Here is a 12500-nt window from a genome sequence, read left to right as displayed (position 1 = left end):
AATAAAGGAATTATCATGAAAATCATCATAATTACCTGAATTAATCATAATTATAATTTAAAAGCGAAAAAGTTTTTTTTCTACCTTTCTCTAAAAAGGCTGTAATACGCTAGAGTTTACAGTTTTTTCGACTTTTGGGATTATATTAGTTTTAGCCTTTACTTCATTATAAATGGACTCTATGATTATTATCATCATTATCATCATTATTGTCATTATTCTGCATCAGAAAAGGTTCGAATTGTTAGAACATGCGAAGTAGCTCATGACATCTTATTATGCAAGCAAGAACTAAAAACTAAAACTAAAACTGAGGCTTGCACTTGAAAAACATCAAAAAGAGATGTCATCACTTCATCTTCCTTGCTTCCAGTAATGTCTCTTTCAGTTATTTATTCCTGTACCCTATCCTTACACCTTCCACATAGTCTTCCCCAACTACTAAACTCAATGTGCAAGCATATACATTACTATATAATAATGTAGTCATAACCACACAATGTGTGATATTAAACATTATGTTTCATTAAAAAAATATATATATTAATCTACCATTACATTTGTCTAACAAAAAATAATAAACTAGTAAAAACATTGTTTTTTGTTTGACGTTTTACATTAGTTTCAATATAATCCTTGAATAGTCTTCAAATAGAATGATGCTACAAATGGTAACTTTGTTGGAGATGACATGTCAGTGGAAAAACCTCTAATGAGACTGTTTAATTATTTATTCCTGTACCTTATCCCTCTACTTTCCACACGGCCTTCTCCTACTACTAAACTTGATGTACAATATACAACAATGTCATAACTACACATTGTGTGTGACATTAAACATTAGGCTTCTTTTTAAAAAATACATTTACCGACCATGACAGTTGGCTAACAAAAGATAAACTAGAAAAAAGTTTTTCATTGACATAATACATTTGTTTCAATATAATCTTTAAATAATCTTTAATTAAAATGATGCTACAAATGGTAGTTTTGGTGGAGATGACATGTCAGAGGAAAAGCACTTGAGAGACTTTGGAATACTGAGAGACGGAATACTGAATTGCTTAAGAACATGTACCGAGGAGGGATACAGGGTGTGTTGGAAGGATACTGAGAATGGAGGAGCTGCCAGGAAAGAGAATGAAACTCCTAACAGGAGATCCCAAATACATTTCAGAACACACCGTTGATTATATTTGCCCTCTTTTTCTGCCCAGCATTCGTATTTGTGCATTTTCATTAACTACTTCCTGATCACATTCATTGCCATTACCACCACCATCTTTATCACCATCATGGTTTTCCAAACCACTACAAATTGTGGCCATGGTTGTGTCCAAACTAGTCCGCATAGGTATAGCGAGACAACGGAATCTTCATCTGAGGACTCCAAATGCTCGTTCAATGGGATTGCGGGTTCTTGAATGAGCCAAATTATACCTTATTTCATTTTGCAATCTGGGATTGAGAACTGGAGTCATTAAAAAATTGCAAATTGGTTATGCAGATTCCCCAAGCAGATGGCCATCATAATCTGCCTGCATTAGAGCATACAAGACACTATTTCTGAATATTCTACTTTCATTTCACTGACCTTAACCACCAACAAACTATAATATAAAAAATCAAGTCTGAGCCACACAATGCTTATACATTTAATGAAAAATAACCCTTTCTGTATCAGTACTTTTCCCGTGATTGAATGACATTTTCTTGCTTTCATGTGTTACAAATTAGTAACACATTTGTGTATAACATGATATAGGAATCACATTGCAATTTTAAAATCTATGAAAATCACAATTCATTATGAAATAACGTAAACACGTAGCCTCTTCAAGACCATCAATGTTCCAGTCGAGAGCTCAAAACATTAGCTGTATTCCTGCTGCCCCCAGGTGAGTAATTTTGATTTTAGTTGTTATTTTGATTGTAGGGATAATTTTCTTTTCACAAGTGTTACCATAAGTGTTTTGATGATGGCATGTTTACTACGGGCTATAGAAGCATCTGTCATGCTACACCACTCTACATTGAGGCGTTGCTAATGATTTCCTTGTAGCTCTGCAGTTCACTATTTTATATCAGGTATTGTAAAATGGTTAATTTTTAATTCCTTTGTTGTAGTATGAAGTGAGGCTATTACAGAGATAACATTGTCCTCTTCTCTCGAGATTAATAATTAGGTTTAGGTTATGTTAGGTAAGGTAATATAACATAGGGTAATATATATATATATATTATCTATCTATCTATATATGTATATAAATCTATCTATATACATTATACTTATATTAAACATATATATATATTATATATATATATATATATATATATATATATATATATATATATATATATATATATATATATATATATATATTATATATCATATATTTATATATATTATATATATATTATATATATACATTATATATTATATATATATTATATACATTATATATATCATATATATACATTATATTATATATATATTATATACTTTATATATATTATATTATATTATATTATATTATATTATATATTATATATATGTAAGTATATATATAAATTCCTGCCAAGTGCCAAAAATATATATTCATTCTACACGGCTATATAACGTCAAGGTAAATAATTGAGGAACACCATTCATGCCAATAGGACAATACTGAAAGTTTATTCAGGGATTTTTTCTCCCCTTAGTGCACAACGTTATGTAATGCCATCTGTAACTGTCACTGAATATTTATTTAATGACGTACATTTTCGTATAATTTTATACTGATATTGAGTCCCTGTACATATATGATGAATGCACATATGAAGATGTCAAAATCATTCTAGATACAGGATGAATGCACATGTGAAAATGTCAATATCATTCCTTTATAAGCATTTTCTTTTCGTTTTTTTCTGGCTTTTATTGCGGCAATGGACTGCACACAAATACCAACTCAGAGTCCAGGTGGTCCTCAAGTAGAGCAGTAATAATTACTTTTATTATTATTTCTGTTATCATTGTCGTTATTATTATTAGGAAAATCATTAGAATAGTGTTGGTTATTGCTATTATTGCAATTATTAGGCAAATCATCATTATAATTATCATTGTATAATTATTATCATAATTATTGTCCTAATTACTCTCATAATTACCTAACCTAACCTCAACCTAACCAACCTAGCCTAAACCTAACCTAACCTAAACCACCTTACCTAACCTAACCTAAATAATCTAACTAACCTAACTTTAACCTAACCTAACCTAAACTAAACCTATCCTGACCTAAACTAACCCCAACCCTAACCCTAACCTAACCTAGAAGGAATGTGTATATGCGTGTGTGTGTGTGTGTGCGTGTGTTTGTCTTTGTGTGTATGTGTCTTTGTGTGTATGTGTCTTTGTGTGTATGTGTGTGTGTGTACATATATCCCCATATAAATATATATATATATATATATATATATATATATATATATATATATATATATATATATATATATATATATATATATATATATATATATATATATATATATATATATATATATATATATACATATATATATGCATATGTATACGTGTGTGTGTGTGTGCATATTTTCTTATTTTATGTATTCACGTATGTACATGTACTTACATGGATATTGGTAAATGGCGGATAGTAATAGTAATAATGATTCAGATAATAATAAAAAAAATTACTGCTACAACTAATGATGATAATAATAATAATAACAATAATAATAACAATAATGATAATGAAAATTAAGATAACAAAAATTATAATAATGATAGTAAAGCCAGTATTAATAATAAGAATAGGAATCATTATGAAGTAAGAACCTCACCATTAACAATGTTAAAAATGATGTTAATAATGATAATGAGGATAACAGTAATTATAGTAATGATAACACTGATGATAAAAGATGTGTTAATGATAATATCAATGATAATAGAGACACAATCTCTTTTTGATATGAAATTGGTAAAAAAAAATTACTTGTATGAGAGAGAGAGAGAGAGAGAGAGAGAGGTAGAGAGGTAGAGAGAGAGAGCGAGAGAGAGAGAGAGTGAGAGAAAGAGAGAGAGAGAGAGAGAGAGAGAGAGAGAGAGAGAGAGAGAGAGAGAGAGAGAGAGAGAGAGAGAGAGAGAGAGACATAGATAGATAGGTAGAGAGAGAGAGAGAGAGAGAGAGAAACATTCAGACAGACAGACACTGAGACACGCACACAAACACACACACACACACACACCAAGCAGCCAAAAACAGACACTACACGACAGACGCCTCCCACGGGCTTGCTAAGTCTAGTACAAGTCCTTTTGTCTTTGTAGCCATCCAGAGCCATCTCAAGCCAACGCACTGCTCCTCCTGCAACGGTCCTTGCAACTGACGAGAACATCAAACTCACCTGCGGTTTTATGACCCTTATGGCAGGGTGTTCAGCTAACGGGAAGAGGGGCTTATAGAAAATGCTCCGTGATACCGCTGTGTAAAAGATGTAGCCAGGTGTGTGTGTGTGTATGCAATGTCGGTATAAAAATAGATGTTTCTCTTTGTACAAGGATATTTGATCAAAGGTAAGTATGCATTACTTTTTAAAAATGGTGCCTAGATGAGCAATCCCCGATAAAGTAAATTACAGTGGGCCGACGGAGAGGTGGCCGAAAGATAGCAAGTTATTTTAGTTCGATCTTTAACCGCATATTTGTGGGCAGATGAGAAAGACGATTGCGGGAGATCGAGAAGTAAAGTTTGGTTGAATTTATGCCCTCAAGCAAGTTTATTTTTGACATCTTACAATGTTTTTCTGTTCTTATAACAGACAAAAATAATTTTGACAGTGAGCACGCTCGTGATAAGGGAGATTACTGTAACCAACGAGGGAGTTGCATAGATGCTTCTCTTTGCCATATACTTGTAATATAGGCGATTTTGCGTGGTATAAAGGTTGGGGTAAATCACTAAAAATCTAGCCAGCATTTTGTGCTGATTCATCTTTTTCTTATATTGTCATAAAACGAAGGGACCCATCACCAATATTTACATCGGTGTTTTTATATCAGAAGGGAAGCGACTTTTTAATCTATTAGGTAATTCGCCTGTTAGTTGCATAAGCAGGAGTGAAGAGGGTGAATTCATTAACATTTTTCTGTCAAAGTGGGAAACGTGTCACGCCTCTCGTCCTAACCAATCAGAACAAACTTACCAAGAAGAGGATGGAGATGCAATTCAAGACTTATGGCATGAGCTCTGAGAAGAAATAATTCGCACTTTTACAAATTTTCGCAAGCTTGATTGTATATACAGTAGAACGAGCATGTTTTGAAATGTATCGGTTGTGTGGCGGGATAATTATCTCGCAAATGTGACATATCGACATGTACAAATATGCGAGATGGTGGTTGCCACATTTATATTTATGCATTAAATTCAAGTCTATTAAAACTCGATTCAAATTTTCTTATATTGCATTATCGCCTGTTAAGAAGTGTATTTGTGTAAGGCTGAAAGCCATTATAAAGACATTGCCTGCAACAAGAGTTTTATGATCCTTTTCGCTGAATTGTATAGTTATTGTGAAGAATCATTAGCAATATAAGAACGGCTGCTATAACATGTTAAAAGATGAATGGAGGGAGAGGCGACGTTCATGGCAACTCAGTAATAATCGCCATGAGCGATGAGGAAGATGGCGGTACCATCGAGGAGCGGAACGTGTCCTTCTGAACGCCGCAGGAAGCGTTTCGGGGTTATAACCTCGTGTGATGAGCATTCAATTTCGGAGGATCACGAGAGGGGGAGAGGAAGAGGGAAAGAGAGAGGGCAAGAATAGGGGAAGAGGGAGAAGGAGAAAGAGAGAGAGAAAGGAACGTAAGAGAGGAAGAGAGGATATTTGACGAAGAAGAGAGGGAGAGAATAGTATGCAAGTTGATGACCATTAAAAAGATGTATTTTAAATTCCAAAGATTTTTTTTTTTTTTTTTTTTGTCAATAGATACCACGACGTGGTTATTTGCCTATTCATTTTATTGCCATTATTTTCTATGCGTAAATGCAGGCAATATCAAAATTCCTACTCACAATTTACATGTAGATTACTTTAAACTTCGGGATTTTTTTTTCAGAATTATATGTTCTCTCTCTCTCCATCTCCCCCCTTCCCCTCCTCTCTCTTTCTGCCTATCCCTCTCTGTAGCCTTTCTCTCTCTCTCTCTCTCTCTCTCTCTCTCTCTCTCTCTCTCTCTCTCTCTCTCTCTCTCTCTCTCTCTCTCTCTCTCTCTCTCTCTTTCTCTCTCTCACACACACACACACTCTCACTCTTACTCTCACTCTCACTCTCACTCTCCCTTTCCTACTCCCTCTCCCTACTCCCCCTCTCTTTCCCTCTCTCTTTCTTTCTCATACTGCCTACCTATCTTCTTGCCAAGCTGTCTGCTACGTTCTCATCCCATTGCTGTCGTATATAGAGTCGCTACAGAGTAGAACTCCCTGCCGACAAGTGGTAATAACAATGGTCGTTCTCTCCAGCAGTTATTGTTGCGAACTCTCCAAAACTGCAACTTAGAAAAGTTTGCTCTCATGTGAATACACAAATGAGAGAACTGTCGACAATAACTCTCGAGAGTCTGCTTTCAAGTGGACATAGACCATTAGGATTCAGTTGGTTCAAGAATTTACGTCAGGAAAGCAGTCGGTGTTGCGGCGACAAAACCCTCGCGTTATTGAAATCGGATTTCGAAGATTGAAATACAAGGATCTAATTCCAGTATTGTGATAAAGATTATATGGGTGATATATATATATATATAAAATAGTTTGCCCTCATCACACTTGTTATTGTTATTATTATCCTTGATATTATTATTTTTTATCATCTTTATCATTATTAAAGTCATTACTTTCATTACTGTGATTATAATTTTCATTAACGTTATTATTATCATTATTATTATTATTATTATTATTATTATTATTATTATTATTATTATCATCATCATCATCATTATTATCATTATTATTGTCGTTATTATTATTGTTATTATCATATTATTATCATTATCATTATTGTCATTATTATTATTATTAATATCATTATAATAATAATTATTATTATTAATATGATTATTATTATCATCATTATCATTCTCATTTTTATTATTAAAATTATCATTATCATTATTATTATCATTATTATTATTATTATTATTATTATTATTATTATTATTATTATTATTATTATTATTATTATTATTATTATTATTATTATTATTACTATTATTATCATTATTATCATTTTCAATGTCATTATTATTATCATTATTATTATTATTGATTTTATTTTTGTTATTATTATTATTGTCATTACTATTATTTATCATTATTTTCATTATCATAATCATCAACATTGTTGTTATAGTTATCATTACTACTATTACTATTATTATTACTATTACTACTACCGCTACTGTTATCATAATCCATAATACTATCATTATCATTTCTAATATTATTACTATTATCAATTTCATAATTGCTATAGTTATAATCAATGTCATATATATAATAATAATGATCATCATTATTGTGTTCTTTTTGTTAATATTATCACTGTAATTACTATTATCATTATTTTCATAATTATTTTCATCAGTATCACTACTATCATTATTATAATTACTAATATTATCATCATTATTAATGTAATTCTAATCATCATAATTATTTTCATAATCTTCATATATATATATATATATATATATATATATATATATATATATATATATATATATATATATATATATATATATATATATATATATATATATATATATATATATATAAAATATATATATATATATATATATATATATATATATATATATATATATATATATAGAGAGAGAGAGAGAGAGAGAGAGAGAGAGAGAGAGAGAGGAATATATATATATAAATATATATATAAATAAATAGATAAATAAATATATATATACACATACACACAAACACACACACACACACACACACACACACACACACACACACACACACATATATATATATATATATATATATATATATATATATATATATATATATATATATGTGTGTGTGTGTGTGTGTGTGTGTGTGTGTGTGTGTGTGTGTGTGTGTGTGTGTGTGGGTGGGTTTGTGTGTGTGTGTGCTAATTACTATTGCTATTTTGATAATGATGTCATTATTATTTATATTGCCATTATTAGTATGAAAATTATTGGAATGGAGTTAACCATTGCTATTATTGCAGTAATTATCAAAATTATCATTATAATTATGATTTTATCATTATTATTGTCATTATCATTGTCATTATCATCATAATTATCATCATTATTGTCAATAATAGAGGAATTATCGTGAAAATCATCATAATTACCTGAGTTAATCTTAAAATCCACATATTTACCGTTAGAAAGCGAAAAGTTTTTTTTTTCGACGTTTCTCTCAAAAGACTGTAATACGCTAGATTTTGCCGTTTTTTTTTTTTTTTTTTTTTTTTACTTATGTGATTTTATTACTCCTGGCCTTTATTTCATTATAAATAGAAAGAATAATAATTATTATTATCATCATTACTGTCATTATTTTCATTATCATCATTATTGTCAATAATAAAGGAATTATCATGAAAATCATCATAATTAACTGAATTAATGTTAAAATCCTCATAATTACCATTAAAAAGCGAAATAGGTTTTTTTTCGATGTTTCTCTCAAAAGGCTGCAATACGCTAGATTTTGCCGTGTTTTCGACTTATGAGATTTTATTACTTCTGGCTTTTATTTCCTTATAAATGGACTGAATAATAATTATTATCATCATTATTATCATTACTGTCATTATTTTCATGATTATTATCATTATAGTCATTATCATCATGATTATCATTATTATCATCATTACAGCAGTTATAATAATTATTATGCTAATTATTATTGCTATTTTTATCATTATAACTATTTACATAATGATAATAGCAATAATGATAATTTTAGAAAAAATAATGAATAATAATAACTATAATGACAATGATACTGTTATTATTATTTCTATTGCCATTATTAGTATGAAAATTATTGGAATATAGTTAATTATTGCTATTATTGCAGTAATTATCAAAATTATCATTATAGTTATGATTTTATCTTTATTATTGTCATCATTATTGTTATCATCCTAATTATCATCATTATTGTCAGTAATAAAGGAATTATCATGAAAATCATCATAATTACCTGAATTAATGTTAAAATCCTCATAATTACCATTAAAAAGCGAAAAAGGGATTTTTTTTCGATGTTTCTCTCCACAGGCTGTAATACGCCAGATTTTTTCAGTTTTTCGACTTTTGAGATTTTATTACTTCTGGCCTTTATTTCATTATAAATGGACTGAATAATAAATATTATCATTATTATCATTACTGTCATTATTTTCATAATTATTATCATTATAGTCATTATCATCATGATTATCCTTATTATCATCATTACTGCAGTTATAATAATTATTATGCTAATTATTATTGCTATTTTTATCATTATAACTATTTATATAATGATAATATCAATAATGATAATTATAATGACAATGATAATGATGTTATTATTTCTATTGCCATTATTAGTATGAAAATTATTGAATAATGAAAATCATCATAATTACCTGAATTAATGTTAAAATCCTCGTAATTACCATTAAAAAGCGAAAAGGTTTTTTTCGACGTTTCTCTCAAAAGGCTGTATACGCTAGATTTTGCCTTTTTTTCGACTTTTAGGATTTTATTACTTCTGGCCGTTATTCCATTATCAATGGACTGAATAATAATTATAATCATCATTATTATCATTACTTTCATTATTTTCATGATTATCATTATAGTCATTACCATCATGATTATCATTATTATTATCATAATTGATGCAGTTATGATAATTATTATGCTAATTATTATTACTATTTTTATCATCATAATTATTTATATAATGATAATAGCAATAAAGATAATTTCAGAAATAATAATGACAATAATAATAAGCATAATGGCAATGAAAATTATGTTATCATTATTCCTATTGCCATTATTAGTATGATAATTATTGGAATATAGTTAGTTATTGCTATTATTGCAGTATTTATCAAAATTATCATATAATTATGATTTTATCATTTTTATTGTCATTATCATTGGCATTATCATCATAATTATCATCATTATTGTCAATGATAAAGGAATTATCATGAAAATCATCATAATTACCTGAATTAATGTTAAAATCCTCATAATTACCATTAAAAAGTGAAAAAGGGTGGGGGGGTTCGACGTTTCTCTGAAAAGGCTATAATACGCTAGATTTTGCCATTTTTCGACTTTTGGAATTTTATTACTTCTGGCCTTTATTTCATTATAAATGGACTGAATAATATTTATTATCATCATCATTGTCATTACTGTCATTATTTTCATGATTATTATCATTATAGTCATTATCAAGATGATTATCATTATAGTCATTATCAAGATGATTATCATTATTATTATCATACTATTGCAGTTATAATAATTATTATGCTAATTACTATTGCTATTTTTGTTATTATAACTATCTATATAATGATAATACCAATAATGATAATTTTAGAAATAATAATGACAATAATAATGTTTATAATGACAATGATAATGATATTATTATTTCTATTGCCATTATTAGTATGAAAATTATTGGAATAGAGTTAATTATTTCTATTATTGTAGAAATTATCAAAATTATTATTATAATTATGATTTTATCATTATTATTGTCATTGTCATTGTCATCATTATTGTCAATAGTCAAGGAATTACCATGAAAATCATTATAATTACCTGAATTAATGTTAAAATCCTCATAATTACAATTAAAAAGCGAAAAAGTTTTTTTTTCGACGTTTCTCTCAAAAGGCTAGATTTTGCCGTTTTTTCGACTTTTCAGATTTTATTACTTGTCGCCTTTATTTTATTATAAATGGACTGAATAATAATTATTATCATCATTATTATTATTATTATGCTAATCATTATTGTCATTTTCAGCATTATAACTATTTTTATAATGATAATAACAATAATGATAATTTTAGAAATAATAATGACAATAATATTAATTATAATGACAATGATAATGATATTATTATTTCTATTGTCATTATTAGTATGAAAATTATTTATCAAAACTATCATTATAATTATCATTTTATCATTAATATTATTATAGTCATTATCATGGTTATCATTATTATTGTTAATAATAATGGAATTATCATGAAAATCATCATAATTACCTGAATTAATGTTAAAGTCATCATAATTATCATTTAAAAGCGAAAAAGTTTTTTTTCGACGTTTTTCTCAAAAGGCTAGATTTTGCCGCTTTTCGACTTTTGGGATTTTATTACTTTTTACATTTATTTCATTATAAATGGACTCTTTGATCATTATTATCATCATTATCATTATTGTCATTATTTTATGATTATCATTATAGTCATTATCGTCATCATTATCATTATTATTATTATTATTATTTCAGTTATGATAATTATTATACTATTTATTATTGCCATTTTCATCATTATAACTATTTTTATGATGATAATAACAATAGTGATAATTTTAGAAATAATAATGACAATGATAATAATTATAATGACAATGATAATGATATTATTATTTCTATTGTCATTATTAGTATGAAAATGATTAGAATAGTTACTTATTGGTATTATTTCAGTAAAATTGAATACTATCAGTATAATTATCATTTTATCATGATAATCATCATTATTGTTAATAATAAAGGAATGATCATGAAAATAATCATAATTACCCGAATTAATTTTGAAATCATTATAATTATCATTTAAAAGCGATAAAGCGGGCTTTTCGACATTTCTCTCATAAGGCTGTAATACGCTAGATTTTGCCGTTTTTTCGTCTTTCGGGATTTTGCTACTTTTTGCCTTTATTTCATTATGGATGGACTCTATTCTTATTATTATCATTAGTATCATTATTTTTATGATTATCATCATTATAGTCATTATCGTCGTCATTATCATTATTGTTATTATTATCATTATTGCAGTTATAATAATTATTATGCTAATAATTATTGTCATTTTCATCATTATAACTATTTTTATAATGATAATAACAATAATGATCATTTTAGAAATAATAATGACAGTAATAATCCTTATAATGACACTGATAATGATAGTATTATTATTTCCATTGTCATTATTAGTATGAAAATTATTTGAATAAAGTTAATCATTGCTATTATTGCAGTAATTATAAAACCTTTCATTATCATTATATATATATATATATATATATATATATATATATATATATTTATACATATGTATGTATAAATAAATTTATATAAATAAATAAATAAATATAT

This window comes from Penaeus vannamei, chromosome 27, assembly GCF_042767895.1.
Source record: "Penaeus vannamei isolate JL-2024 chromosome 27, ASM4276789v1, whole genome shotgun sequence".
NCBI lineage: Eukaryota > Metazoa > Arthropoda > Malacostraca > Decapoda > Penaeidae > Penaeus > Penaeus vannamei.
The sequence above is the reverse complement of the archived record's forward strand: the minus strand, read 5'-3'. Positions refer to the sequence as shown.